Here is a 6,073-nt window from a genome sequence, read left to right on the forward strand (position 1 = left end):
GGGGGATCTCCCGAGTAAATGCCTTGCAGTCCCAAAGTAAATATGCAGTACAAGGGGATTTCCCGAGGAACTGCCTCGTAGTCCTAAAGTAAATATGCAGCAGATAACTGAAGGAGCAATGAATTTATGGCAAGAAAACTTACAGTTAAAGTTTTTAATTTAAATCAAGGGATGCAAGTAATTCAACTAAGCATGTTACACAAATTTTGCAAGTAAGGGTTAAGGCACGTAGACATGCGGTACTAGGCTAAACATGATCACTACATATGCTAAGGTAACTCAATTAAGGAATTTAAAAGAAAACAACTCAGCAAGAATCGAAATTTCCACAATTAGCCTGTGTACGCACTCGTCACCTCGCGTACACGACGCTCACATATCACAAAGTGCTACAACAATACCAAATCCTAAGGGGATTTCCCTCCCCCCCTCCCCCCAACAAGTTTAGGCATCACTTACCTTAAATCTCTCTCAATCAATCGATAAGGATGTCATTCCCTCAACTTTCCGACTCCGAATGGCCCACATCTAGCCAAAAGCAATTACATATAATGAATATAACTACGAGAAACTAATTTAAATAATAAATCTACGACTTTAGCAAAGAATCGAAAAATCGCCCCAAAACGTCGACCCGAGCCCACGTCTCGGAATCAGGTAAAAGTCAAAAATTACCAACGCCCATTCGACTACGAGTTCACTCATACCAAAATTACTAAAATCTGACATCAAGTCGCCACTCAAACGCTCAAATTAAACTCTCTAAATCCCTAGCCTCGAACTCCCAAATTCCACCTTAAAGACACACAATCTAGGTGGAAAAATCAATGGAAAAATAAGGTTATTGATCAAAAATAAGTACAAGAGACTTACCTCAAGAAATCCGTCAAAAGTGCTCTAAAAACTCGCCAAACCCAAGCTCAAAATGTCCAATAATGATAAAAATCACGAACCCTTGCTTTTAAGTGTTCTGCCCAGCATTCTCGCTTCTGCGGTCACATTAGCCGCTTTTGAGGCACAACTTTTGCGGTCCGGCCCTCACATATGCGGAGGCCACTAAGCTACCCAACCGCTTCTACTGTCATAACCCCGCTTCTGCGCAATAAAACCGCTTCTGTGGACCAGCCTCAAACTCCAATGTCCGCTTCTGCGACCTTCCAAGCGCAGGTGTGAGTTCACACCTGCGGAACACCCTCCACATCTGCGCTCCACAATCCTCAGTCCAAAATTTTGCATTTGTGCAACACGGCCCGCACCTGCTAGCTCGCACCTGCGATCAAAGCTCCGCAGGTGCAGTTACACCAGCAGAGTCCTGCTTCAGCCATGCACCAAGTCCCTTTTTTGATCTGTTAGCCATTCGGAATTCGCCCGAGGCCCCCAGGGCCTCAACCAAATATACCAACAAGTGATAAAATATCATACGAACTTAGTCGAGCCTTTAAATCATATCAAACAACGCTAAAAACATAAATCGCGCATCGATTCATGCTTAATAAACTTTAAAAGTTCAAACTTCTACATCCGATGTCGAAACCTATCAAATAAAGTCCGATTGACCTCAAATTTTGCACACAAGTTATAACTGACATTACGGACCTACTCCAACTTCCCGAATCGGAATCCAACCCCGATATCAAAAAGTCCACTACCGGTCAAATTTCTCAAAAATATCCTATTTTCTAACTTTCGCCAATTGGTGCTAAAATGACCTACGGACCTCCGATCCAATGAACGAATACGCTCCTAAGACCAAAATCACCCTACGAAGCTATAAGAACTATCAAAATTCTATTCCAGAGTCGTCTTCACACAGTTCAAACTACGATCGATTTCTACGACTTAAACTTTCATTTCAGGGACTATGTGTCCCATTTCACTCTGAAACCAAAAACAAAACTTTCCGGCAAGTCACAAAACTCAAAAATGAAATAGAGGAAGAAATAATTAGGGGTTCAGGACTAATACTCTCAAAACGAAAGGACGGGTCGTTACAACGATGTGGTCTTCAATGAATCCATCTTCCCATTCAAGACTACACAAGGCAATTTTGAGATATCCTTTCCAGAGGAGGTTGATCCCTACAGATTTTCTACAGATGTTTCCACTCTTCATGTTCCTCCCTTCTCCCCTATTGACTCTTCATTATATGCAGATTCACCTAGTGAGGATGGCCAGTTGTCCACAGAGACCACATAGCCTCCCAATTCCTCTGAAAGTGATGCAATGCTTCCTGATCATGTTCCTGTTTCACAGTCATCTTCATATGAGCCTATCCCTGCACCACCTTCAGGACCTCGCAAGTCTAGCAGAACTTCCAAGCCACCTATATGGATAAAGGATTTTGCCATCCCTGCCAAGCCTTAAGCTGCTCAAACTTGCTCTTAACCTCTTTCTGATGTGATCTCTTATGACTCACTTTCTTCCACTTATCAAAGATTCATCACTAGGTTCTCAGTAGAGGTTGAACCCACAACTTATGCACAGGCAGCTAAGGACCCACGCTGGGTTAAAGCTATGCAACTTGAAATCAAGACATTAAAGAATAATAACACTTGGAAAGTAGTTCCTTTGCCATAGGGGAAGAAGGCCATTGGTTATAAATGGGTCTATAAAATCAAATACAAGGCCACCGGGGAAGTAGAAGGGTTCAAGGTTTGATTAGTAGCTAAAAGTTATAGCCAGTAGGAGGGCCTTGATTACCAAGAGGCATTCTCTCCCTAGTTAAAATAGTTATTGTACGAGCTGTCATTTCTATTGTTGTTGTCAAGCATTGGACCATCCACCAAATGGATGTCTATAATGCTTTCTTGAAAGGGGATTTCCAAGAAGAGGTCTACATGAGTTTTCCACAAGGATTCAACTCTACAGCAGGGAAACACACTATATTCCGACTTCTTAAATCTCTATATGGTCTTAAACAGGCTTCAAGGCAGTGGGACTTGAAGATTACCACTGCCTTGTTATCTTTTGGCTTTATTAAGAGCCGCCTAGACTATTCCCTTTTCACTAGAAGATCTTGTGGGAAGATTGTAGTAGTCTTAGTATATGTCGATGATCTCCTAATCATTGGTGATGATTTGTGCTTGATTTAAGAAACTAAAAGCAATCTATAACAGAGTTTCAAAATTAAAGACTTGGAGGAACTCAAGTATTTTCTTGGCATTGAGTTTGCTCGAAGTAAAGAGGGTATACTTATGTACCAAAAGAAATACAACTTAGAGCTTATTTCTGATATGGGACTAGCTGGGGCAAAGTGTGTGGGTTCTCCTTTGGAGATTAGTCATAAGCACACATCTTATGAGTTTGACAAACACGTTGGTGATATTTTTGATGCATTGTTGAATGGTCCCAGTGTGTACCAGAGATTATTGGGCATGCTTTTATGCCTCACCATTACTAGGCCTGACATTGCTTATGCCGTGCAAAATCGTAGTCAATTCATGCATTCACCAAAGGTTTCTCATATGGAAGTTGTTATTCGTTTGGTTCGATATATCAAATCTTCTCCTGGATTGGGTATTCTTATGTCCGTTGTTGCTGATAATACCTTGACAGCATTTTGTGATGTTGATTGGGCTTTGTGTCCTATCACGAGGCGATTTGTAACATGCTATATGGTTAAATTTGGTGCGTCTCCAATCTCTTGGAGGTTCAAAAAGCAGACCACAAATTCTAGAAGCTCTGTTGAAGCAGAGTATCATAGTCTTGCTTCGACAGTTGCTGAGCTCATATGGCTCGCTGGTTTGTTCAAGGAATTGACTGTGGATGTCCAATTACCTATCTCTCTACATTGTGATAGCAAGTTAGATATTCAGATAACTGCTAATCCTGTATTTCATGAGCGCACTAAACATATCGACATCGATTGTCACTTTATTCGAGAGAAGGTGCTTCAAGGCCTAGTTCATATACAGTATCTACCATCATCATAGAAGCAAGTTGATATCCTGACTAAGGCCCTCACCATGCTTCAACATCGTTATCTTTTGTCCAAGCTCAGGATGAAGATTATCTTCATCACCCCTAGGTTGAGGGGGCGGGGGTGTAAAGGAGCTCACCAAGTGCACAATTATCACTTAGGTGAACTTAGGTGTATAGTTATTACTTAGACCATAGTTAGACTAATTAACTTGAGTAGATAGTTTGTTAGTAGTTTGTTAGTTATATATTAACAGTGTAAATGGACATAAGGCGGTTAAGTGAAAATAACAGAAAATCTGTTCCATAATTTCTCTCTCTACATTTTTTCTACAACTCTATCTTCTCCATTTGCTTCCATCCAATTCTCCAAATCTGTGAGAATTAATAGTAAGGAGGGAAGAATATGAAGGCGCTTGCTTTAGAGTTATAAAATCCAGTTTTTATTTATTTTTTATTTAAAAGGTTCATTTGAGTTAGTTTAGTTAAAATAAACTTTTTTTTTTTTTTTAAAATTTTTCAAACTCAATATTGATTTTGGCAGTGCTATTGCCATTAGTAATTAATGGATCCTTTATTGAGAAAGATGAGTGAAATGGGGAAGGAAGAAGATGATTGGAATTGGGAAGGAAGAAGAGGGAGAGAAAAATGGGTAAAATTGGAGTATAATGCATTATTTTGTATATAATGATAAATTGCATATTAATTTATAATTAAGTTAAAACTTTAATATCAAGGGTAAATAAGTTTCAAAAATAGTACATATCTATATAAAAATGAGATTCTGACATAAGTGGCCACTCGGCCAAAACATATATCAGTCGATGGCCCGTAGTTTTACATTACAATTTGTAGCCAAAAACAAATAACATATGCTAACCAGCAAATAGTTTTAGGCACCCCTTTGTCCCTCCTGCACTAGTCCTTTCCTTCTAACCAGCAGTAACAATTGCCTGATTTTTAGAAATACAATTAGTTGATTTTAGATAAAAACAAATGAAAGCATTTCAAAAAATAGTAAAGATAAATTTGCAATGAGAAATTACTATTTTGATGCACCTAACATATAAAAATCGAAGGACCTATAACTGTTCCTCATTGGCAGCCTTAGCCATTATCGATCACATTAACTTTTCTTTTACAACTCCATCTTTTCTTTTTTTGGCTCACCAAAAATAACCCAAAGACTGGAAAATTCTCATAGTTAAAATTATATATATATATATATATATATATATATATATATATATATATATATTAGGTTGGGTCATTCCTATTTTAATTTGGTTATTATTTGTCATACTGAAAAATAAAAAAATGCTAGCGAAAAGTTATAGTTTTCGGTCATTATGTTTTTTGTGTGAGTTACTAGCAGTTTTTATGATTTTTATGTGAGAAAATATAGTTGTATGACTTTGATAAAAAAAAAAATCATAATTATATGACAATTTATGAAATTTACCCTTCACTATCACGAGCCTGCCCTCTTTCCAAAGATATATATATATATATAAGCATTTCTTTGTATGGCGAAAATCCTTTATGTAAAAAAAAGAAAAGAATTGTCAATCGCTAAAATGCAAGTGCTGCGTATTGGTGTCATTTTCTTTCAAGAAATGCCCTATATAGAGGAGTCGAGCATGGAAATAACATACATTAAATTAGTTGAACTCTATGGTGGAGCATCGGCGTGTGCAAAACATGGTTGCATCATTAATTTGAAAAATGCATAGTCTTCACTATATAAAAAATATATAAAATAGATTGTCACTATAAAAAAATATACTAAATAGACTGTCACTATACAAAATATATACTTTGTCATCATACAAAAATATACACTATAAAATGTCACTATATAATTTATATACAATAGACTACCACTATACAAAATATGTACAACATAGACTGTCACTATACAAAAATATACTAAATAGACTGTCACTATACAAAAAATGTACTAAATAGACTGTCACTATACAATTTATATACAATAGACTGTCACTATATAAAATAGACTGTCATTATACAAAAAATATATAAAATAGACTGTCACTGTACAATTTATATATAATAGACTGTCACTATGTAAAAAAGTATACAAAATAGACTGTCACTATACAAAAATTATACAAAATAGATATTTCGGGCTATT

This window comes from Nicotiana tomentosiformis, chromosome 3 (assembly GCF_000390325.3).
Source record: "Nicotiana tomentosiformis chromosome 3, ASM39032v3, whole genome shotgun sequence".
Lineage (NCBI taxonomy): Eukaryota > Viridiplantae > Streptophyta > Magnoliopsida > Solanales > Solanaceae > Nicotiana > Nicotiana tomentosiformis.